This window comes from Triturus cristatus, chromosome 4_2, assembly GCF_964204655.1.
Source record: "Triturus cristatus chromosome 4_2, aTriCri1.1, whole genome shotgun sequence".
NCBI lineage: Eukaryota > Metazoa > Chordata > Amphibia > Caudata > Salamandridae > Triturus > Triturus cristatus.
Genome location: NC_140586.1, coordinates 532,670,482 through 532,697,546, shown reverse-complemented (window position 1 = coordinate 532,697,546; position 27,065 = coordinate 532,670,482).

Below are 27,065 nucleotides of genomic sequence, written 5' to 3'. Positions count from 1 at the left end.
CAATACCAGCAGCAGACTTCCCTGGTGAGCAGTAGCTTTACTACAGTGATCTAATAAGCAACTAGAGTGCTCACATTCTGAATTTATGGCAAATGTGTGACACATCTGAATGCCTTCTTGATGGAATCAAAGTAAAAAACTGAAAGTATTTCCTACTGAGGAGACTGCAGTAAATGAGGAAACTAGGAAACATCATAACAAATAAGTCTCCCGAAATGGCCACCAGAGACAAAAGAGCCCAAATGTAGCCCAAATATCACCCAGATGTAGCCCAAGTATAGCCCAATGACAGAATGTCCCAGAGTGTTCTAACGAACAACTAGAGCGCTAACAGTCTTACTTATGACAAAAGTATGGCACACCTGAAGCCATCTTGATTGGAATAAAGTGGTAACACTTAAAACATTTACTTTACAAAGGAACACAATGAGGGGGTTTATTTTGCCATAGAAATTATGATTAGTGCTGCAGAAAGAAAAATTAGGGCACATTTTGACTTCTCAAATCCTCTTCTATTTCATAAAAAAATACTGACATGCTGACTGAAACATGCACTTTGAATACCAGCAGCAGACTTCCCTGGTGAGCAGTAGCTTTACTACAGTGATCTAATGAGCAACTAGAGTGCTAACATTCAGAATTTATGGCAAATGTGTGACACATCTGAATGCCTTCTTGATGGAACCAAAGTAAAAAACTGAAAGTATTTCCTACTGAGGAGACTACAGTAAATGAGGTAATTAGGAAACTTCATAACAAATAAATCTCACAAGATGGCCACCAGAGACAAAAGAGCCCAAATGTAGCCCACATATCACCCAGATGTAGCCCAAGTATAGCCCAATGACAGAATGTCCCAGAGTGTTCTTAAGAACAACTAGAGCGCTAACAGTCTTACTTATGACAAAAGTATGGCACACCTGAAGCCATCTTGATTGTAATAAACTGGTAACACTTAAAACATTTAATTTACAAAGGAACAAAATGAGGGGGTTCATTTTGCCATAGAAATTATGATTTGTGCTGAAGAAAGAAAAAATAGGGCACATTTTGAGTGACTTCTCAAATCCTCTTCTATTTTATTAAAAAATTCTGATATGTAGACTGAAACATGCACTTTTAATACCAGCAGCAGACTTCCGTGGTGAGCAGTAGCTTTACTACAGTGATCTAATGAGCAACTAGAGTGCTAACATTCAGAATTTATGGCAAATGTGTGACATATCTGAATACCTTCTTGATGGAATCAAAGTAAAAAACAGAAAGCATTTCCTACTGAGGAGACTGCAGTAAATGAGGAAATTAGGAAAGTTCATAACAAATAAATCTCCCAAGATGGCCACCAGAGACAAAAGAGCCCAAATGCAGCACAAATATCACCGAGATGTAGCCCACATGTAGCCCAATGACAGAAGTGTGCAAAACACTTATTTTTTGTGTATTTGCAGTTTTATATAGTGCAGACTTGTCAGGTATTGGAGTGCTTTACATGAGCATTGGTTACATCACACAAGATCAAATTCATTTTGGTTGTAGACATGGGGAGATTAAGTGATTTGACCAGAATCACAGAATGTTGAGCTGAAGCAGAAACTCCAACCTGGTTCCCCAGTTGCAAAGTCTGCAGCTCTGAAAGTAACACCACATCCTCTCCCCTAGGTGCAACATTTAATCAAGTGGCCAACTGGATAAAAAAACAAAGATTACAAATAATTTAAAAGTTCTTTGCCGCTATTTGAAAACTCAAAAAATATGTCCTCATTTTCGTTTTTTAGAGCACTAACCATAATTTTGATGCAAATAAGACCCTCTCATATATGTAATTTCTAAAGGAAATACTCTAGGTATTACAGTTTTGATTACATCAAGATGACGTCAGGCGTTCCATACTTTTGTAATAAATATAGAATGTTAGCAATCTAGTTGTTCATTGGGATACTGTTGAGAGGCAGAGGCCAGGGGCACGAACTCTGAAAATTGAAGGCAGGTAGGAGAGTGCAGAGGCAACAATTTGACCACACTGGGCAGGCAGGAAGTGCAGTGGCAGCACAACAGACTATGGAGGGCAGTGGAAAGGGGGGCAGGGGCAACAAACCAACAATACAGGACTGGCAAGAGAGGCTGTGGCAATATAATAGACCATTGTGAGCAGAAGGAAGAGGCAGTGGTAGTACAACCATACATGCCAACAGACCTGTTTCAGCCAGGAAACGTCCAATGTTTTTAAGCATAAATGGGCTTTATTTGATCTGTCTCCTGTCTACAATCTCCTCTTTTTCAATGTAACTCAAAGGGGAAAATCAATACCCCAGTTTTTTTTCAAAATCTCCCTCTTACCAAGTTCAAAATGTTCGCAAGTATGGTACATTGGATCATGGTAGGCAGGAGGAATTGAGGTAGGGACATGGACTCGGATAACAGAGGACAGGAGGGACATGGAGAGGTGCACCAAACGGACCCTACAGGGCAGGCATCAGGGTTTGCAGCAGCACAATACACCACACAGTGCATGCGGGACGGGAGTGCAGCACAACAATCCATAGAAAGCAATAGGGAGGGGACAGGACCATGCACATGGACAACAGAGAACAGAGGGGAAAGAGGCAATGGTAGCTAGCTGACCATAATGGACAGACAGGAGAGAAAGCTGCAGCATAACAGACCATAAAGGGCAGGAGGGACGGATCAGGGGCATTGCAATGGAACAGACAAGCCAGGAGAGAGGGAATAGGGGTCTGCACATGGAAACAGAGGGCTGGGGACAAGGGGGCAGGGCAGGAGCAACAAGATGACCATGGAGGTCAGGCAGGATGGGAACTAGAAACAAGACACACCATGGAGAGCAACAATGAGACTATGATGGCATATACACAGACCATGGAGGGAAGGTGGGAGGGGGTCAGGGGCAGCTAGCTGACCACACAGGGAAGGTGGTAGGGGCCATGGCAGCACAGAAGACCATGGATAGCAAGCGGGAGGGTTAGTGGCAGCACAATTGGCTATGATGGGCAAGAAGGAGGGTGCAGGGGCATGCACAAAGGACCATGGAGGATAGAAGGGAGGGTCAGGACCTGGGCACAGACAAGAGAGTTCAGGGGAAGGGGCCTCACAACAGACCGCGCGGGGCAGGCAGGAGGAGCAGTTGCAGCACAACAGACCAGGGAGGGCAGAAGGGTGTGGCAGTAAAATGGACCATGGAGGACAGGAGGAAGTGGATAGGGGCATGGCATGTGGACAGGCAAGGTGGAGGTGGCAGGGACAGGTTACAGTCATCTGACAATGCTAGGCAGGTGGGAGGGGAGTGGCAGCTCAACAGAACACTCAGAGTAGATAGGAGTGGCAGGTCCATGGAGCATGGTGGGCAAAAAGGATGGAGCAGGGGCATGCACAAAGACATCGGAGGGCAGGGGGAAGGAGAATAGGGGCAGCAAGCTAAGCACAGATGCTAAGCAGGAGGTCAATGATGGGCCAGCGAATTGGGCAATGGAGGGCAGGAGGAGTGGACTGGTACATCATGCTAAATGGAGGGCAGTAGCAGCACATCAGACCATGCATGGCAGGAGGGAGGAGGCTAGTCCATAGATTCAGACAACAGAGGATAGGAAGGGGGTGGATGGGGCAGCAAGCTAACTGTTCAGAGAAGGTGGGTATTAGGAATTTTATTGTTTTTAAAATGTGTGTCTGTGCGAACTACTTAAAATATGAACAAGTATGCAGCATAATCTCACTTTTATTCAGGAAGAAGAGGACGTTTGTGACTGTGACTCCGGGCTCACTTGGCAGAAACACCCCCTGACCCTCCACCCCCATCTCAAAATGTAATGCCCGTGAAAAGGGTAGGTGGACGCAGTGTTATATAGAACATAGTCCTGAGAGCACGATTGAAAATGAAAACTAGATACAGTATATGGTATAAACTATGCACCAAAAAGTGTGATATAAGATGAACCAGGGCGTGAAATATAATATGCAATACATTGTGCTTAATGACAGATTCATTGGAGAGCGCGAGATAGCACAGGCACTAGCGCGTGCTATGCGATATGCGCCTTGGAGTGTAATATGCACAGGGCAGTGTTGTGTAACCTAACTAGTCTCTAAAGTTGTAATATAAAATATGTGCTGGGGAGTGTAACGTTGCATATGCACTGTGACAAAGATATGGATCCCAGATTGTAATATGTATGCGTAATAACATATGCATCGAGGAAGGCACGTTAGATGGGGCAATATGACCCGTGCGAAGGCAAGTGTGACATGACATATTCACGGGGTGGTGTTACAGTGCACATGGGCTAGAGAGTGCCATAGCATATGCACTAGCTGGTGGAATACAACACAGAGGTGTGAGGCACTCGGCGGGCACTGGTGGGTGTAACACAGCATTGGGCTCAGCCAGGAGCACGCTGTGACTCTCAAGTGAGGTTCGTCTCCTTTCCAGAGAGTAAAATAAAAAGTATTACACATCCGGCAGTGGATGTGTAGTTTATTAACCGTGAGGGGATTTCTTGCATAGTTTGGTCGAATTTTTGTCGAATCCCCTTTGAATGGCTTGGTGTGCGTGTATATTAAATGTGCCCATCAATAGCTACCCATGTTTGTATAAATAAACGACAAGGGTGTCTACTTGGAGAGCACCCACCGGCGGGGGCGCCGGGATTAGGCACGGTAGGGCGTCAGACACGTCAGAGCTTCACTAGCGATGTAAATACATTCCATGTGGATTCCTTCTATGCATAGTCGCCTTTTAATGAATATCACGCAAATCATCATGGTGATGGGTACGTACGGTTTGTCCAGCATGTCCTAGGTGTTTCTATAAATATATATTTTTTTAAATAATAAAAAACAAAGGCCGGCCCGGGGGGTGGGGTCCCCGGGGCCATAAGTGGCCTGAGGAGGGGGGACAACGCAGCCCGGTCCTCAAGAATATAAAAAAAAAAAAAAGGCCATGACCCGGGGGTTGGGGTCCCCGGGGCCGATTAAGGCCTTGGGAGGGCCAAATTAATTTTTGTCAACAAAAACAATTAGGGTGCAGACCCTGGGGGATGGGGTCCCCAGGGCCAGTAAATTAGAAAAAGAAGGGGGGCCACACACCCCTCCTTCTTAAAAAAATAAAATAAATAAAAGACCGGCATCGCACCGGAGGCCACGCCCCCTCCTTGCAGCACTCTGCAAACGCGCCCCCTGGCCAGTTGTAAGTTGGGGAATACTGAGGGTCCCTGAGGGTATCTCCAGTTTGCGCCAGGGGGCTGCGTTGCAGACAGGTGTTCTGAGGCCACGCCCCTTTTTACACCTCTATGCAACGCAGCTCTGTGGCGCTTACTGGAGGTACCTAGTGGGCTAGTTTGACCCTAGGGACCCTTAGGATTCAAGGGGACTTAATCTCTCAACTTAGAACGGCCACAGGGCACGTTTACACAGTGGTGAAGGGAGGGGACGGGGCCTGAGGTGACGTGTGCAAACACGCCCTATGGCGCGTTTTAAGTTGGGGAAATAATTCCCTTTCAATCCGGAGGGACCCTGGGGGCCAACTAGCCCACCAGGTGCTTTCAGTAAGCGCCACTGAGTTGTGTTGCAGAGAGGTGGTCCAGGCCGTGCCACTTTTTACACCTCTCTGCAACACAGCTCTGTGGCGCTTACTGAAGGTACCTAGTGGTCTAGTTGGACCCTAGGGACCCTCAGGATTCAAGGGGACTTAATCTCCCAACTTAAAACGGCCACAGGGCGTGTTTACACAGTGGGGAAGTGAGGGGACGGGGCCTGAGGTGACGTGTGCAAACACGCCCTGTGGCACGTTTTAAGAGGTCGTTTTAATCCCCTGCCCTATTATATACTAGGGGCTTACAGAGGAGGTCATGCTAATCACAGGGGGACCCCATCGCATGGCGTTCCCTAGTGTATGTAGGTGTTTTCACTGTATTCTGATTGTCTTTTAACATAGCACTGGCTCTAGGACTGGTTAGTCAGACTCAGTTCCCACCAGTATCGGTCTGAAAAAGTTGAGGGTACAGGATGATTTTGCAACAAGGCTTCTTTCTGCTCTTCTGTTTGTTCTTTCTGCACGTTATCCTTCTTCCTGCACTTTTCTTCGTCTTTGAGGACTTCTGTTGCTTCTTTCTGTATTTCTGTTTTTTCTTTCTGTGTGTTTTTTCTTCTTTCTTCACATTTCCTATCTCTGTAGGCATAGTTAGAAATTAGCATTTAAAAAACCTTTGAAATTCACTGAAAAATCCATAGGTTTCAAGCACGTTATAGTTAGGAATTAGCATTTAAAAAACCTTAGAAATTCACTGACAAAAACCATAGGTTTCAGGGGTGTTATAGTTAGCTGGACTTTGAAATGTCATCAGTGATATCATGAGTGATGTCACTGACCATGTCATGAGTGATGTAATATGTGACGTCATCAGCAGTGCATTGCGGGCGCGCGAGTTATAGTTAGCTGACCTAACTATAACGGGGGAATTTCAGTGGTTTTGTACGAGTGAAAAGTCCAGCTAACTATAACGCCCTTGAAACCTATGGTTTTTTGCAGTGAATATATATATATATGAATTTGAAGCATTCAGAAACCTTCAGCGCACAGCACGCGGCGAAAATGAATGAACGAACTCCTCTTCGTCGGTGCTTGAAATAATTTTATTCTCTCCATTCTGTTTGCCATGACGCGTTTCGGCCGGAAAACGGCCTTGATCACATGAGACTGGCTTTACAATAAGTGTTTTTTAAGTGGATAGCACCCGTGTCATGTGATTCATAAACATGGAAAATATACTGTGTTTACTGGGAATGCTTTTCTTAAATGAAAAAATAGACTAGGTAACAAATCAAATTGCAGAAAAATGTATCAAAGTCTATGTCTAAGCCTGATAAATTGATATTATTGGATATAATGTGCTCATGGAAAAGTAAAAGACATGAATGCCGATCATAATGATGCCTAGTCATCGCATATGGTATAGTCACTGAAACAGAGTGGAAGATCACACTATCTGAAAAATACAGTAAAATAAAAGCATAAATGCCATTTTATAAGGTGGTCGACTATCTAATACAGTATATACTGTTGGCGTTAATGGATGAGGATGAATGAAGGCAATCCAGACATGAGCATAAATATAAGATAAAAAAACGCAAGTAAAAACAAATTTGTATGTTCCATGTTGTTGATAGATAAAATCACATTTAAATAATCCCAATGAAAGAAAGTGCATATGTGTAAAAAGTGCAAATGTAAATGTAAAGTGCTGAGTGCAAATATGTGCAACATATAGCTGAGTCTTCCTGAATTAAGAATTTCATATGCATAATAAAATAGATTGAATGTAAAAACCTGATAAAAACCCCTATTGTTAATAAAGTTATCACATTCAAAATATTAGGGAAGTGCTATCACAAACATTAAAAACACTATGTGTTTTGCGAGGCAAAGTTATATGCCATCGAGATGGTAAAGGTGTGGTTAGACAAGAAAGACGGACTTGCCTAATGTAGACAAAATGTGTTGGACAGGGCTTACATCTTATAAAAAGTTATGCAGGTCTTCCGTGGTGTTGAGTCCAAGTGGGGTCTTGCTATCAAATTTCAGTATGAAACGTGTCTCTAGTTGTCTTAACATACGTTCTCTATTGCCCCCTCGTTTGAGTTTCGGGATGGCATCAATAACAAAGTATATAAGGCAGCTGAGATCATTGTTGTGTACCAATTTGAAATGCCGCACCACCGGGTAGGTGGCGTTGTTGTTAACGATGGCTCTAAGGTGCTGCAAAATTCGAGCATGTGCCTGAAGTTTGGTGCTGCCTATATAGTTGAGGCCACAACTGCATGTGAGGACATAAACCGCATATTCAGTGACCACCTATTTGGACTGGTGCAGAGCTAAATGGAGTACTATAATGAGTCTTGTTGACTCCAAATTTGCATGCCCTGCACGATGTGCATTTAAATAACCCCTTAATAGGTTGCAGCCAAGTCCCCTTTGTTGTATGTTCTGGGTTTTTACTAACCAATTGATTTCTCATTGAGACCGCCCGTCTAAAAGGGATGTTGGGTACGGAAGGAAGTCTAGGAGCCAAAACCACATCAGTTTTAGGAATTGGCCAGTTGTTGTTAATAATGGCCCTGAGTTGTTTGTGTTGCCGATTGTAAGTGGTAACTAATCGGGATGCATTGCTTACCAATACATATATATATACACACATATATATACATATATATATATATATACATACACACATATATATATATATATATATATATATATATGTATATATATATATATATATTGCTCCTCACACGTAGTAAATGATGACCAGCACTCGCGCTAGGTTAAACCCCGTTCCAGATTTATTGCGAAAAATAAACTTTCAAACAAACGCGTTTCGGCGTCGGCCTTCGTCAATGTATAGATATTTTCAAGGAAATTTCCTTTTGAGCACTTCCCTCACCAGGAAAAAAGAGACTCGCACTCCAGGGTCAATGTATATGATATATTATTGGCACCCCGTTTCAATCAAATGATCTTCTTCACAAGCCAACATTTCACCATTAGTGATCACCATTTAAAGTGTATTTACAACATAGAAGGAGTTCTCATTCAAAAGAAAAGACTTTCTGCCGGCGTGAGGTTACAAAACCGATCTGTGGTTTTAACACATTCAAAAATAAATAAAAAGACTTATGTACAGCATATTGCTCTAGAAAAATTAATCTAATTCCAGAAGAAATATTTCGCCACTTAGAAATACGAATATGAAAAAAATATATAAAAATACAAAGTGACACATAACAGTTGTTTAGACTTCGGTAGTGCACATTTTTCTGCGAAGTTACAGTCTCCTGTATCCGTGTTAAACACCACAAATCAACAGTATTATTTCATTTCAATTTTGCCCTGTGGCTGCGCTTTCGTGATGGCCAAGGGGCCTTTTCTCAAATACGTAAAGATATAGACCCAAAAGTCATCATATTTACAGAGTTAAACACTAATTCTGGTCCTAAATTATATAGAAAGAAAAAGGTTCATCCTTGTTGGAGACAAGGAGACTCTTGTATTTCCCATGAAAATGACCCTTAAACAAAACATGCAAAAAATATATACTAAACTCAAAAGTGAAGGGGGGGTCATATTAGGGGGTGATAACAACGCATATAGTGGGAGGTAAAGTGGAGGTGAAAAATTAAAAAGAAAATGACAAAAAAAGAAAAACAAAGGGAGCAAAATTGCTGGGCCTCAGACGATTTGCTATCATATATGGGGTCCGGGGCCATTAGCCGAAGGGGGCTAGGAGTATTGAATTGGGAAATACCAGTATATATCAACCCAGGGATGGGAATTAATGCAGGCTATGCTTCCTGTGAAGTTTTACAACCTGCTGATACTGTGTTAGATAAAGAGCCCTCCTCGAGACACAGTATGTACAGAGAAATCATGTATCACCATGAAAGCAGGAGAAAGTCAGTAAATCAGATGTTGTACTCATCCTATGTGGACCAAAAGTTCCTCATCCTCGTTCAGGCCGAAGGGGTTCTTAGTGTCGAAGAGTATGATGTACTTCGACTCCAGGACCCTCAGTTGTTTATCACGGTCACCCCCTCTAGGACTTGCTGCCATCCTGTCAACACCAAAAAAAGACAAACTGTTAGCGTTCTTATTATGGTATCTCAGCCAGTGTTGTGCAGTAGAGTAGCTCAAATCCCCATTCCTGATTGCTCCAATGTGCTCCAGAATTCTTTTCTTCACAGGGAAGATGGTGCTCCCTATGTACATTTTCTTACAAGGACATACTATAGCATATACACAGTAGTCAGTGTTACAATTCATGAATTTGGTTATGTTCCCAATTTTCCCAGTTGGTAATGGGTATGTTTTTCTGTTCTTGCTTGTGCTACAGGCCTTGCACTTCCCGCATTTGTGGAAACCCTTCTGCTGCTGTATCCAGCTTTGTTGATTGCTAGTACCCATGTAGCTGTTGACCAGCATGTCCTTAAGGGATTGTGCTTTTCTATACGTGACCATTGGATACTCACTGACCTTAGTGCTGATCACTGGATCATTTTTAACAATGTGCCAGGGTTTTTTCAGGATTTCTCGAACCGCATTTGCCTCAATGTTATAGTTCGTTATCATTCTGATGTCATTCTTTCCCTCCTTGGTGCCTGGTCTTTTCACTAGTAGGGCCACTCTGTCCTGGGAGGCTGCTCTCTCACTTGCTGTTCTCTGAACTTTCTTGAGATAGCCTCTCTTCCTGAATCTGTGCAACATGGTGTGCTGCTCTTTCTGATATCCTACATCAGTGTTGCACTTGGCCCTTATTAGCTCTCCATGCGGAATACTCCACTCTAGGGGGGGGGTGGCTCTTAGCATGCAAAAGACTGTTTTCTGTGGTTGCTTTTCTATGTAAATTGGTTGACATCACCCCCCTCCTTGACTTGTACCACTGAGACATCCATTCACTCACCAACACACCCATACACACACTCACCCACCCATACAGCTGTTTCCACATGCACTCTTGAACCCATACAGCCAGTGAATCAACCACTCACACACACACTCAGTCTCCCATACAAATAATCAGGTAACCAACCAATAACCCATATACACACACTCATGTAGCTACTGACCAACCCATGCAGCAGCTTACACAACAACAGACAGACTGATACAGACATTCACACAGTTTTGACTACGAAAACGCACTTTTAGCGGAAGTGGGTGAGACACTGCTAGCCAAGCTGCAAGTAATCCAAAACACTGCGGCAAGGATGATATTAAACCGCCCTCCTGGCTCCCCTTCACTCCCTTTACTGAGAGAGCTTCACTGGTTGCCAGTGAAAAAACGATCCTTTTTCAAGATCTGCTGCCTTACCTTTAATGCGTTGAATGGTAAGGGTCCTCTCTACTTACAAAAGAAACTCACAAAACAGATTCCGGGTTGTAATCTCAGATCCAACTCACTAGCTCTACTAAAGGTCCCCCGTATACATCTCAGCCGTACCGGGGGTAGAGCCTTTTCGTACATTGCCCCTAGGTACTGGAATCAGCTCCCAATCGCCCTACGTAAATGCACCTCCTACCTGGTTTTTAATAAACAGTTAAAAACTTTTTTGTTCTAACTCATACCCATTAACTGATACCGACTTCTTTGTCTCTCTTTTTGCTAGGTAAGCGCCGAGATGCCCCCGGTGTGAGTTGTGCACTATAGAAGTGCAGCTAACATAACATAACATAACATTGAATAAAGCAGAGATTCAGTTATTATCTCTTGGTCTCACGTACTGTCCACCTAACCAATTCTCATATAACCAAACCAGAATTGATGTTTTCAAATGTATTCGTAAAGTTAAGCTAATCAAATATTTTTGTTTGCATAAACCTACTGGGACGTAGCCAATTCCACCGTGCCCACTAACTACTGTAGACGCCCTTCAGGTAAGAGATATGCAGAGTTTACGGACATTACATTCTTTGTCTACAGACACTGCAAATTTATCAACACAGGAGGCTATGCCAGCAATGGAGATTGTAACCAACAAAGCAGCCAAAAGTCCATTCAAACCTCTACATTTCTACCCCTTATGCCTAAACATTCTGTGGACATTTTTAGTGATAGGGTGGTTGAAGAACTGAAGTGTCTTAATAGGTCTGTGATGCCAAGCAAGCATGCCAGAACATATAGAAATGCCCAATACCAGTCCCTCATCAAAAAATTGAATAACAATCATGACATTGTAATCAACAAATCAGATAAGGGGGGCAGTATTGTTCTTTGGCCTTGCCAGCAATACATGGTTGAAGCTGATCGTCATCTCTCCAACGTTTGCTGCTACAGAAAACCTTCCAAACAGGACATGCGACAGGTACAGGACAAAGTATTTAAAAGCTTGTCTAAGTGGAAAAGGATGGGGCTCCTTACTAAATATGAATATGGATTTCTTAAAGTTGAGCACCCAGTTACCCCCATTTTGTATTTTTGTGCCTAAGGTGCATAAAAAGACTGTTCCTATTCCCAGACGTCCCATTATTTCAGCACAGAAAAGCTTGCTTGACAATGTGTCGAAGTACGTGGATTATTTTCTTCAACCTCATGTAACATCTTTACCATCTTATGTTAGGGACACCACAGATTTTTTGAGTAAGATTGATAAAGTTACTTGGCTTCCTGGATATCTACTTGTTGTCATGGATATTGAATCCTTGTATACGAGCATCAACCATCTGGATGGTTTATCAGCAACCGAGTACTTTTTGGACAGAAGGGACATTGGTATGAAAGAACATAATATGCTAATTGAGATGACGGAAATGTGTCTGAACAATAACTATTTTTCTTTTGATCAGACAATATACCAGCAACTTAGAGGGGTGGCCATGTGGGCATGTTTTTCCCCCAGCTACTCATGTCTTCATGTGGGCTGGTGGGAGGAGCGTGCCCTCATGGCCAAACATGGGGACATGTATAAACATGTTGTACATTACTGGCGCTTTATATATGACGTTTGTTTAATTTGGGAGGGAACACAAGAAATGGCCCTTGAATTTGTCAACGCTATGAATCAAAATGAGTTGAATCTGAAATTCACTGCAAATATCAGTGACAAAAGTGTGGAATTTCTTGATACTTTAGTATATATTGACAACAACAAAGTTCATACCAAATTACATCGTAAACAAACTGCCGGTAATTCCATTTTACATGCTGATAGTTCCCATTCATGCCATCTGATCAGAAGCATTCCCTACGGCGAATTCTTGCGTATTCGCCATATTTGTAGTTCAGTCACTGATACACATATTTGCCAGCAGGAGGCTCTCTCTAGATTTTTGAAAATAGGCTATAAAATGTCGCAACTCATTATAGCCCTGGAAAAAGCTAATAACCACACAAGAGAAGCATTGTTGAAGCATAAAGAACTAACTGTCTCTGTTGAGGGAGCTTCCTCTGCATGTAACACTGAGGAAAAACAGCAAATAAGATTAATAACTATTTTTAGTGTACAGGAACATAAGATCCATACAATAATTCACTCCCAGTGGCCTATTTTGCTCACCGACATGACTTTGTGGTCAATTTTACCAACATTACCCGACATTACTTTCAGGCGGGCACCCTCAATGAGGGATGCCCTGGTTAAATATTGTCCTGAAACTCTTCCTAAAAGTTCAAGGTGGGTCAGCAGGGGTTTCCATAAATGCACTTCATGCTGTGCGTGCACTTTTGCATGTAATATGACTCACTATGTGATGGCATTTAGTGACAAAAGAATTGAGATCATGGAATACCTGACCTGCCGCACTGAATTTGCCGTATACATCTTGAGATGCACCTGTGGTTTTGCCTATATAAGCATATTCTTCAACATGTCAGGGCTATTGTCAACTCTGATTCAAGTTATCCGGTTGCACAACACTTTAAGCTAGGTCACCAGAACAAGTTGAAAGATTTGACATATTCTGTGTTAGGTGTCGTTCCCAACCCCGGGGAATTGAGAAAAGAGACTTAGGCAATTGGAAACACACTTTATTTTAGCCCTAGACATAAGAATGCCGAATGGCATGAACACCAGCGAAGATATGCATAATTTTTTATAATATTTGCCGTATGCTCTGGTATGCCTTTACATATGAACTCATTGGTATATTTTGTGTCCTTTATAACCGTCTTTTTAGAACAGTTTTCATTTTTTGTACTTCCTCGTTTAAAATCTTGGTCTTAACTTCAAGTTTGATCCTACACTATATAAGCTCATGATCATTGGTACTGTATGATGCTGATTAGTCAAGTTTGAGGGTAACAGCTGCTGCTATCGAAATTGAATTTTGCACCGTACTTATTTTGCACATTTTGCAGGTTTTGCACATTCTTTTGCACTTTAGTTAGATAGGACTGGCATTCTCTTTTTTGCATGTAGCTTTGCTATTTGGCTAGGTTTTGTATGAATGTGAATCATTTTTGAATATGTCTGGGTTGCAGCTGTTTTGAACTATATTAATTGCCCTAATTTTTGAGAGTTTCTATATCATGTATTCAGTTGCTAAATGTTTTAAGTCCCGTGTTTTAATATCAAATTATATACTGCCTGTTGCTCAATTTTATATCTCATTTGAGATATTTTAATAATCTTACACTTGCAGTTTATTATCAACCGGTGATCTATATGTATATATTCTCAGGAATTTTTTGCACTAGCACTTTATACTTGTGTACACTTCATTGATGTTCATTGTTTTGCATTTGCACTTTATCTGTACATTTGACCAGTCAAGACATGTACAATACTTCTCAACTGAGGGAGATATATAATATTGTATTTTAAATCAGGTGTAACACTGCATATTAGAATGTGTCTTCAATCTATATTTGTTTTCATTACAAATAGCCATTATCTGTCAATTTGCTACAGTTCGTTATAGAAGCCTTTAATGCTGGTGTATAGTCTGTTCTTTATTTTTCATGGTGTTTACCTTGTGTTGAAAGGCAGTTGAGAATTTTCTGCCATTTTTTTGCTATTTATTTTGTCTGCCGATCACGAGACGCGTCATGTGATCAAGCTCGCGTGATGCGAGCGAAACGGGTCATGGCAGGCACTATGCCTGATCATCTGGTGGTGATTATTCTTCAATAAATCTTCAATGCTTCTTACACCAATCAATGCAGTCGTGAGTGTTTGCTGAGCACGCTGAGGTCCGTACCTGGGTTTTCTTGGACCGATTGCCAGGCCAGGGTTTGGAGTTATATATATATATATATATATATATATATTCACTGAAAAAACCATAGGTTTCACACACGTTATAGTTAGGAATTAGCATTTAAAAAACCTTGCAAATTCACTTAAAAACCATAGGTTTCACACATGTTATAGTTAGCTGGACATTTCACTCGTGAAAAACCATTGAAATTCCCCCGTTATAGTTAGTGCAGGCAACTATAACTCACGCGACCGCAATCCTCTGCTGATGACGTCAGATATTACATCACTGTATTTAGACACTTATTTACCCATGTCTTCTTCCATTAATTTTTAGCTATACATATATCACAAATATTTTTTTTTCAGAAAGACACATATGTCATCAGTGATGTAATATCTGACGTCATCAGCAGAGGATTGCGGTCGCGCGAGTTATAGTTGCCTGCACTAACTATAACGGGGGAATTTCAATGGTTTTTCATGAGTGAAATGTCCAGCTAACTATAACATGTGTGAAACCTATGGTTTTTTAAGTGAATTTGCAAGGTTTTTTAAATGCTAATTCCTAACTATAACGAGTGTGAAACCTATGTTTTTTTCAGTGAATTTGTACGGTTTTTTAAATGCTAAGTTATGTATTTATTTATTTTTTTTAAGGTTTTTCACCGTGCGTGTACCGCACGCCCACGTTACGCAGTTTGCGGAATTTTTCCGTTTCTACCATACGCGCATGCTACGCGCACTCCGCGATTTTTCGAAACAAAATTAAAAGAAATTTTGGCCCTTGGGGGTCCTTCTGGGACCCCCTGACAAAGGCTAGGGGGTCAGGAATTGTCCACCCTGCCCCCTTTTCACGTTCTCCACCTTTGTTTTTTACCCCCTCAGACTGCGAGAGACAAAATGGCGGCCGACACTTCCTGGTTTCGACCGATTCGAATGTTTACTAAGATCTAACAACCAATCAGACTCGCGCTCGCGCACGGCAGCATACGGTAAGTTTTACCGTACGCGCACGGAGCGCGCTTATAGATATATATATGCTTTTAAATGCTATTTTCTCAGGAAATACTGAACAGATTCACACCAGACCTGCAAAAGGCACATCCCTGACCTGAGGACTACCTCTCAGCCAAATTTCAAGTAATTCTGTTCAGCCGTTCGGGCTGTAGCTTGGACTAAAGGTCCTATGGAAAAATGCATGGGGAAAACGTGTTTTGGGACCCCCCTTTTTCTCAGCCCCCGCTTGACGAATCCCCCCGAGACTTTCAGGGAAGGAGCGGAGCGGAGCGCCCCACCTATTTTGAAAATTTCATGAGGATTCGTCAATCGGCGCCAAAGTTATTCCAAATAGAATGTTGCGGATTTCCTATGGAAACACAATCCTAACTATAACTATCTACTGGCGACCGCCAGTAGATAATATATATATTCATACACTAATTCCGGTCCAAAACAAATCCAGGCTGTCACGGGCGGTCCGAGTAAAGACACCAGAAGTCCTTAATATTCTGTACACCCAAGTTACTGTTATGAACAGGAACCACTCAGACACCTTCACGTGCTGCAAAAATTCCGTAATTTTAATGGCAAGTTTGAAACTATGCGTTTCGGCTTTACGCCTTGATCACGCTCAAAGAAGCTCAAGTATCATCATGTTTAAATTCATTGTTTCCAAAACAAACAAAGGACTATTTACAAAATCCATGTGTAAATACTGCCAACTGTGGCGGCCATTTTGTAACGTCTAAGACTGAATTTGTATGTATATGTAGCCACGCTATTATGGTACAAATCTATACACAAAAGTTTCTTCAACCAATTTTCTCAACATTAATATAGCTGAAAGCCGCAATCTATATATTATTAAGCGGCAATTATGGACATTTATAATATCACATGTGCGCAATAATTTGGCATCATTCCAAATAGCAAAGCTAACTACAAATTAGTACACAGCATGTCATATCGAGCCCTAGTGGGCTGCAACATAAATATAACAAATGCATCAGTCATTGCTAACAACTTTTCACCCAAGTGGGTTAGGGCGTACATCAGTTCTTAGATCCAATCGTCTCAGTCTGTCACAGTTGTTAATCAAGTTGACATATGGCCACACAGAGTTTTCAAATAGTAGATAAATGAAATACCACAACCTGAAATATAAAAAATAGTTAAAAATTACTGAAAGCATCTGCTACTCTGTCTTATTCAATACCTCATTATTTATCATGTAAATGGATTGCCAGCTCTTCGCTTGAGTTTAGACCATTAGGTGCTAAACTTTCCAAATCTATGATATATCTTGACTCTAATTTTCTGAGAGATAATTCTCTGTTACCTCCTCTTATTCACAAGTTTATTGAATCAATGACAACCATACGAACCCGATTCTCATCCTGACAGTGTTTGGCAAAAAAATGCCGGGCTACCGGAAATTGTTTGTTATTGTTTCTTATAGACCGGATATGTTCCAAAACTCTCTTCTTGGCCTGATGTTTAGTACTTCCCACATACCATTTGTTACAGGGGCAAATCAATACATAAATACAATATGTCGTACTGCATGTAAGGATTTTTCTGATTTGAAATTCTCTTGGAATTCGGTAGTTCCAGTCTGTCACAGTCAAAGCTTCCCTTGCAGGCCTTACACTTCCTACATCACTTAAAGCCCGGTTTGCCCTTAGGATTTGCCTTCTCCCCATCTGTCACATGATTGTGACTTAGCTCATCTTTAAGTGAGCGGCTTTTCCTGAATGTTATTTGTGGGATACTGCCGAGATCTTTCTTTAAATGTTCATCTGTGAACAACACATGCCAATGGTTGTTAAAAATTCTACGAACTTCGTTCGCCTGTCCTGAAAATGTGGTAATGAATCTTATACCCTCATTACCCTCTTCTTTTCTTCTGGGGTGTAACAGTTCATTCCTGATTACTTTTTCAACTCTTGATTTGGCCTCTGCAAAAGTTTTATCGCTATATCCACGTTCCTTGAATCGTTTACACATAGGGACCTCCTCACTTTGTTAAGCATTTATAGTGCTACAGTTTCTTTTCACACGTAAGAGTTCTCCATAGGGGATACTATATACAAGGTTCCGTGGATGTGCACTGCTTGCACTAAGAATACTGTTGCCAGCAGTTTTCTTTCGAAACAATCTAGTTTCTAGAATTTTCCCTTTGACTTCTAAAAATACATCTAGAAACTCCATAGAACTTTTGCTGACATGTTCTGTGAAAGTCAAGTTGTACTCATTTACATTAAGTTTATCAATGAAACTTTTTGCTAATCTCTCATCCCCACTCCAAATGAAAAAAATGTTGTCAATATAGCGCAGCCACAGGGTTACACTGCTCTCAAATTCAGTCATGTGTGAGACCACCTGCTCCTCCCACCAGCCCATGAACAAGTTTGCATAGCTGGGGGCAAAGCAGGTGCCCATCGCAGTACCCTGTGACTGCCTATAGATGGTATCGTTGAAGATAAAAAAGTTGTTAACTAAACAAAATTGAATCATATCAACAATCATCAGTGAATGGTACAACAATGAAATAGATTGTGTCTTAAGAAAGTATTGAATAGCTTGTAATCCCAACTCATGCTGGATACATGTATAAAGGCTACTCACATCAAGAGTTACCAAAGTGAAGGCTTCTTCCCAATGGATCCTATCAATTATAGTGAGAAAGTGTGTAGTATCTCTAAGATAAGAAGGGAGGGCTACCACATAAGATCTGAGGTAATGATCAATAAACCTGGACGTGTTTTCTAACAGGGAGCCAATAGAAGAGACTATAGGTCTCCCAGGGGGGTCATACACATTTTTGTGGAGTTTTGGAAGTAAGTAAAGGATGGGAATTTTAGGGTGGGCACACTACAAATAATTAAATTCCTCCCACTCCAATAGTCCTCTCTCCCTCCATTCTACCAATAGTTCTTTGTAAGTCGTATTAGATTTCAATATGTCCGCCATGCTAGATTCACAATAGCAGTCACCTTCATTTAATTGTCTGATCCCTTCTGCCAAATATTTGTGTTTGTCCTGGACCACTACATTTCCCTCTTTGCCCGAATGGCGGATTACGATGCTACTATCCGCTTTCAGATTGTCCATAGCCGTAATCTGTTCCAAAGTCAAGTTTTTTCAATTACAAGGGTTTTTTTTATATCTTATTTTGTTCAGGTCCGACAAAACTCCTTTTTCAAACACATCTATGGCATCACATTGCACATTAGGAAGGAATACAGATTTTGGTTTAAAACAACTTCCAGGATTGATACCTAACTCCTCCCCCATGATTCCACATTTGATAGTGTGCCCTCTTCCAATGACTCACTGTCTCTTAAGGTGTTCAATACATGTAACATCTCTATGTCTACGATATTAAGGTTACTCACTTCATTTGACATGATGTTTGTCGTCAATTTCTGTGGTCGCGTGTTAAACCATTTCTTTAATTTTAGCTTTCTTGAAAAGAAAAACAAATCAATCCTTGTCTGGGCATAGTTCATATTAGAAGTAGGGCAGAAAGATAATCCTAGAGAGAGGGTCTCAATTTCTTCATTAAACAAGACTCTTTCGGATAGATTTACCACAGTCATATTCTCTGTTTCCTGCCCCTTGTCTCCATTCCCACCGGAGCTTTGTCTTCACCTCTTCCTCCTCTCTTTTGCTTTCCTATTCCTCTTATTCTTCCTCTGCCTCCCCGTCCTCTGCCCCTCTGTGCTCCTAGATCTTGCTGAGACTCTGTCCTGGTTTGGTTCATCATTTGAAATTGTAATAAAAAATTGCTTGTCTTCCTTTGTGGATCTTGTATCAGCTCATGATTTACAGCTGTTGATGCATCTGACAGACTGCCATCTGACATGGCGCTCTCACTGATTTCTATCGACGCCACTGATGTACTTGGTAGAGCTATAGTTGATACCTTATTGCCTTCAAAAAGATGATCATATTTCTTCTGGAATGTTAATGTCCGCCCTGACTGATAATCTTTAAAATCACGTACAAATTTTCTTTGTTTTTTAGCCGTTATTTCAGCTTCAAGATTATCCATCCGGATCATGAGGTTCTTCATATATTCCTCCAATACTTCTTTGGAAACTAGTTGGCTGATTTCTCTAGACCTATCTTTCAGTGCATACTTAGCTAAGCTCCGCATCATAGTTAATGTTCATTAACTATGATGCGGATCTTAGTTAAGTATGCACTGAAAGATAGGTCTAAATTGCTACTGGAAATTGATAAAGTTTTAACGGAAATCAGCCAACTAGTTTCCAAAGAAGTATTGGAGGAATATATGAAGAACCCGACAAAACCTACCAACCCAAAGAAACGCACATGACACCCCTTCTGGTTCACGGAAAGACTAAAAATCTAGAAACTTAACTGCAGACAAAGTGAAAGAAGATGGTCCACCAGTAAGAGCCTCGAGGACCGAATATGCTTCAAATTCACCCTCAACTGCTACCACTACCTCCTGCAAAACACCAAGAAGACCGCACTAGCCGCCCACATCAATCGCCACTCCAACAACTGCTAGGAACTTTTCAACATAGCCTAGGAATTCAACACCCCTTCAGCAACAGAAAACAACATCACAGAAGATCTCTGCAACACACCGGCGGACTTTTTCCACTGCAAAATGAACACCATCTACCAAGATTTCACATCCCAACCCCCTGCCGCAGACAAGATCAACTTCCTCATGCTGACTGACGCCCGCCCACACAAGCTCACCTCATGGAACCCCCTCACCAAGAAGGATCCGGCGACCATCATGAAATCATCCACTCTGAAGCCCCTGCAGACCCCTGCTCCCACCATGTTTCAAACCTCTGCAATCAACTAATCAGATAAGAACTCACCACGGTCCTCAACTCCTCGATCATCACAGCCCCCTTCCCCCAGAATTGAAAACACATTGACGTGAAGCCTTTGCTGAAGAAGCCATCCGCAACCCCAGGAGAACTGAACAATTACCGTCCCATCTCTCTGCTCCCCTTCCCAGCCAAGGTCATCAACAAGACAATCAACATCCAGCTCACCAGACATTTGGAGAACCATGAGCTTCTGGATTCAGAACAAACCACAGGACCGAGACATGCCCTAGCGGTAGCCACAGATGACATCCGAATCCTGCAAGATCAGGGAGAAACAGTGGCCCTCATCATCCTTGACCTTTCAGCAGTGTTCAACACCGTTTTCCACCACATACTGATCAACAGACTCCACAAGATAGGAATCCAAGGAGCAGCCCTCAAGTGGATCGCATAATACCTCACAGAAAATCACCCCCCTACTCCTCTCTCCCTCAGAACATCACCTGCGGGGTACCTCAAGGCTCATGCCTCTGCCCAATCCTCTTCAACACATACATGACCCCCCATCCAACATCATCAACAGCAAAGGACTCAATATCCTCTCCTACGTCAACGAAACCCAACTCATTCTCTCGCTGACTAACAATTCAAGAACCATTAAAAACAAGTTCCAAAGATGCCTAAAAGATGTTGCCGGCTGGATGAGCAAATACTGTCTCAAACTCATCACTGACAAGACAGAAGTATTCATCTTCAAGAAAGGCAAGGACACACACCGAAACAACGAATGGTTGCCCCCAGAGCTGGGTCCAACCACTATACTAACCAAACACAGTAGCAACCTCGGCATCATCCTCGACAGCCAGCTATCCATGAAGAAACAAGTCTGCGCCATCTCCACCGCCTGCTTCCTCGTGCTACGTATGCTCAGGAGGGTTTCTTCAAATGGCTGCTGACAGACACCAGGTGAACCGTCACCCTTGCTCTTGTCACCAGCAGACTCGACTATGTCAACAACCTCTACGTCGGAATACCAGCCCAACTCATGAAGAAACTCCGGACTATCCAGAACACAGTGGCCTGACTCATCCTCGACCTCCCCAGATGGACGCACATAACCCCTCATCACAGGAAACTCCACTGTCTACCAGTTATGAAGAGATGCCTGTACAAACAACTCACCCATGCATACAAGGCATTACACAATGAAGCACTGGCATACCTCAACCAACGCGTGACCTTTCACCAGCCCACCAGGAAACTCAGATCTGGACCCCTCACCCTAGCTGCCACCTGTCGCATCCGCCGGACATACAGCGGAGGTCGTTCCTCCTCTCATCTGGCTGACCTGGAACGACCTCCCTCTGCACCTCAGAGCCTCACCATCACTCCAGCAATTTAGGAAGGGCCTCAAGACATTGATGTTCAACCAATAGGAGAACAGGCAGCACTATCCGACAGAGCCTTGAGACCCTCACGGGTGAAGCAGCCATGCTCTACAAATCCTGATTGATTGATTCCACATTTCAGTCCCTTATGCAGTGAGTCCCAAGCACAGGCTCAATATCCTTTAAAGCTAGAAGCTACGCATGATAAAAAAAGCAATACCAAACCAATTGATATATCAGGCACCTTGTCTGTCACCAATGAACAGTCCTTTTTTTCAGTCTCAAAACCAGACGGATTCTGTAGAATAGTTTTAGAAATCAAAACACACATATACAAACATACACAGTTAAAATGCACACAACATGGGTCCAGTGACAAACCTTTACAGAAAAAAAATAAAACATCCATGGACAAGGCCAATTTGTTCTTTAGTCAGAACAAAGCGTCTGAAAGTGAGTATTTAACTGCCTTCTGTTCGATGGAGTGCAGACCTCTTTCAAACGATTGCCCCTGGGGTATAAGAAGAGCCCTAGCCTATTCTCAACAAGCATAATGAAGATCTTACAACCAGATCCCAAGGCGCTATCATACATCTACCTTACAGATAACAACTTAAATGCACACCTAACTAAGGCAGACTGAATAGTGACAATATTAATCTCACAAGATTACAAAATTAACTTTATAAAGTCGAAAATTTTCTACCCGGTGGTAACATTTTTCCCAGATATGAATTATCCAATGAGGGCAAGGAACTGGATTTCTTTCAGAAATGTGCTACCTTGCAGACTCCTGACACATTATGCTGAGCAAGCAAAGCCCTTGTATGACTTAACTTTTTACCAGAGTTTCTGCAAAACAAACACACAGCTATCTGGTGTGACATGCAGACATGCTAGAGACAACAATATTTACAGACTAGGGATAACACACACCTACTATTAAAAGTCATTTCCATACATACACATCACAATGATATTCTCCAGCTGAAGCTTATTTTGCTTCCATAGAGAAAATCCTTGCAGCTATACAGACAGCTATTTTGACAGAGTGTCAGTCTGTGCAAGCAAATCTAATAATTGTGGTTTCTCCTGGACGGGTGTAGGAGAGTAGGATCTGCTTCTTATGGTTACCCCCACTTGCTGATGTTTCACTGTTTTCGACCTTAGTCTGGCTGGGACCCTGCTATCCAGGGACCCAGCCTAGCTGCTTCCTCTCTAAATTGATTGCATGTACTTTAGGTACACCGCAGATTGGATTCTTGGGTACCTTTACAAGTCCCTAGTATATAGTATAAAATATACCCAGGGCATAGGTACCCCAGAGGCCTCTCAGAGGATGCAGCATGTATTATGCCACCCCTGGGAGACCATTTAAAATGACACCACAGGTCTGCTACAGCAGCCTGTGTAAGGTGGTGTATGCACCCCTTACTCAGATATAGGTTCCCTATATCTATCCATATCACTGCACATATAAACCTATCAGTCACCCCTATGGCAGTCCATATCAATCCTGAAGGCAGGGTGCTGGGTTTTAAGGAAGAGGGTGCCCATGGATGAGCTGAGCCCCTCTGCAGCCTTCGGAAACTTTATTCCGGGGTTATTTGTGATGCAGCCAAACCATATACTCTTAAGTGCATTATAACCTTGCGGTAAATGCTAACTTTGGAATGGCTGCATAGAAACATGTTGTGTTTGGTGTCAAACACCTTGGAATCATACCTCCACACCAGTAACTGGTGTGGGAGGTATGATTCCACCCTACTAGAGGGAGAAATATGACTTCACCGGTACACCCGGTACTAGCTTAACAGAAACCTGGCATCACAAAATGGAGGCTGCCAGCCACAGACACGAGTCTGCCCTCCTACTATTGGACGAAACTCCGGCAGGGGAGGCCTGGACAATAGATTTCCTGTCACAGGGAGGTGTAATCACCTCCCAGACAGGCTTTAGTGTTTTGGGGCTGGGTGGATGCACTCCGAGAGTGCTTTGATGTCTGCACTGGGGGCACATTTGGTGTCCCTGTGCATAGTCCAGCTCAAACCGGTTGCAGGAGCTACCAGCCCCTGCTTTGGCACAAAACTGGACAAAGGACATGGGTGTAGCCACCCCTCTGTCCTGACCCTCCCATAGGTGGGTCCCCAGAGATTGTTCCACCCCTTCCTTGGGTATACAGTAGGAACCCCTAACTACAGGAATTTAGATTTTCCCTGGACGAAACTCTGCTACAGAATCCCAGAACTTCTACTATCTACACGACCGTGGATGACTGAAGAATCTCCCTTGGAGTAAAGAAATTACTCCCCTGCAAGGCAGGCACCAAAGACGCATCTGTCCAGTTTGCAACTACGCAGCTCCTGAAGGACTCCGAAGACTTTGCAACGCAGGAGGTAGGTTTTCAAGCTTCCTCGAGGCCGATCCGTGCTCTCACCAATCCTGCGATCCAAAGCCCTTGTGGGGACCCTGCAACCTGAACCCCTGGACACCCTGCACATTTGCTGCAGCATATGCTTCTTGGTGATCCCTGGGGCTGTACTTTGGGCTACTTGTAGTCCAGACCCCGAGCAGTGATTCCACCGAAGATTACTGGCCTACACTCCTCGAGTGACCCGTGGGCTGGTATCAAGTGATTCCTCTCGACGTCCCTTCGCGATCCCTTGTCTGTCGACTTGTGGGTCCCTGAGAAGGGTACGTTGACTTTCAAAGGGCTTTCCTGGTTTCTCCGACTCTCCATCGCTTGGGGAGTCCACAGGACCTTGCTGGTCCACACCGAAGCCGTTTTAACCTCACTGCAGGGGGTTGCAGTTGCCAAGGCTTGTTGGTCTCCAATCCGGACACCGACCCCCCAGCACTCGACATCCTTCGTGGGACAGCTCGCCTGCAGACTGTGGTCATCGCCGACGCCTCCTGGTCTCCGTGGCAGTGGAGTCAAGCTTCACCTCATCACACCTGAAACACCCGACATCAGTGGGCATTCGTCTATCATGCCCCTGGTCACTGGCAAGTGACCCAGACTCTGTCCCCTCTGCTTTCAGGTTCTTCACATCTTGGATCCAGGCTTGGATCACACCGGACACTTTTCCTTTCCACGGCAGCAGCACTTTGCAGCAACTCTCAATTGACGACATTGAAGATTCCCGACACCATTTGACACCTATGCACCCGGCTTCCCTGTTTTAGGTAACACGAGTACTCGGGTGCTCACGTGGGTGTTGGCCTTAGAACCTTCCAAGTATAAAAGGGTTTGCTCCAAGTCCTCTCCTAAGTGTCCTTAAACTCTAAAATTCCAATCGGGACCTTCCCATAGGATTGTACAGAGCTCACGGCTGTGTTCTCACACTGCACGTGTCCCCCGTGGGTCCCCTGTGTCACTACCTTGGGTGGTTCCTTGGGGTCCCAGCGATTCTATATGCTCTAGGCACTGTATCTAGTAAAGTCGTGGTTCTTATACCACTTTCTTAATATATGGTTTGGTCTCCCCCTGGGGCCCATTGTATATTGTGCTATTTACTGTTGTTTTAGACCTGTATTATTGTGTGCCTTGCTCTCTAATCTCATAAAGAGGTTAGTAGAGAGTGTTTAGAAATAAATACATATATTTCATATATATAACTTGTGTGGTTCTCCTTTCATTTAGTCATTCAAGAGGTTATAATCTGGTAAACCAAGCTGCTTTACACTCCTTTAAAACGTAGCCTGAAGGCTGCTCTCCATAGCTACCACTAGGATAACTACCGGAGTGGTGATGACATCCACAAATGGATAACTGCACTTGAGAGGGCCTGTCAAGTACAGAGGTCGCTCAGGAGCAGCGGGCAGCAATCTTGTGGCTCTCCTTTGCAGACAAAGCTCCTCACTGTTAGAGAAGAGGATGCTGACAATTACAACGTTTTGAAGAGTGCACTGATTGATGGGTTTGGCCTATCCACTGAGCAATGCAGGATAAAGTTCAGAAATACCCAAAAGGCACTGACTCAAGACTGGGTTGACTTTGTAGATTGTGCTACTAAGGCTCTGGAAGGCTGGTCATTTGGCAGTAAAGTGTGTGATTTTAAAGGATTGTACAATTTGATTATGAGGGAGCAGATCCTTAATAATTGTCAAAATCAGCTGTTGTATCAGTACCAGGTGGACTCTGATCTGACCTCTCCCCAAAGAATTGGTCCAGAAGGCAGACAAATGGGTCAGAACCAGGGTGAAACAGAAGGTTCAGAACCAAGGTGGTGACTCCAAGAAGAAGGATTCTAAGAACTCTGATAAGGGTGAGGAAAAAGGGTAAAGACCATAAGTCTTCTCAAGGGCCCCAAAATTCTGCATCTGGTGGGGAGTCCCAATCCAACAAAGGAAAAGGCCAAAAGAAACCATGTTGTAAAATCTGTAGGCAGAAAACCCATTGGACAAGTGATTGTACCAAGTCCAAGGACTCAACTCCAGCCACCATTGCCCCTAAGGCAACTGTTCCCCCTAGTTCAGCTCCAAGTGGTGGTACTCAGAATAAGGGTGTAGTAGGGTTACCCCTGGGATCTGAGATGGACTCTGGCCAAGTCAGAGTTACTACTCAGGCTGTACTGATCTGTGATGGAGGCATGGATATGGCCTCCTTATTTTTCAGTCCCAGTAATCTGGGCAAATGCAGACAGCAGCCTTTGATAAATGGAAAAGAGGCCTTGGCATTCAGGGACACAGGAGCAAGTGTCACAATGGTGACAAAAGATCTTGTGGCTCCTGAGCAAATCATACTTCGGGAAATGTATCAAGTGATCAATGCTAGCAATGTCAAGGCAGACCGTTCCCTGGCAGTTGTTAATTTCACCTGGGGAGGGGTAACTGGCCCTAAGAAGGTTGTGGTAAGTGCAGACCTCCCTGTTGAATGCTTGCTTGGCAATGATTTAGAAACTTCAGCTTGGGCTGAAGTGGAGCTTAGGACTCATGCAGAAATGTTGGGAATCCCTGCAGATGGGTTTGCTATGACCAGGTCACAGGCAAAAATGTCTAACACTGGACAGGCCCTGGATCCTGGAAGAATGGACCAGGTGCCTCCCAAGAAAAGGAGCAGTAGGGGGGAGGCAGTGTCTTCCCCCTGGCTCAGAAAGCAGATCAATCTCTTGAGGGAGATGATATCAGTCCTGAAGAAGGAACTGTCCCAGAG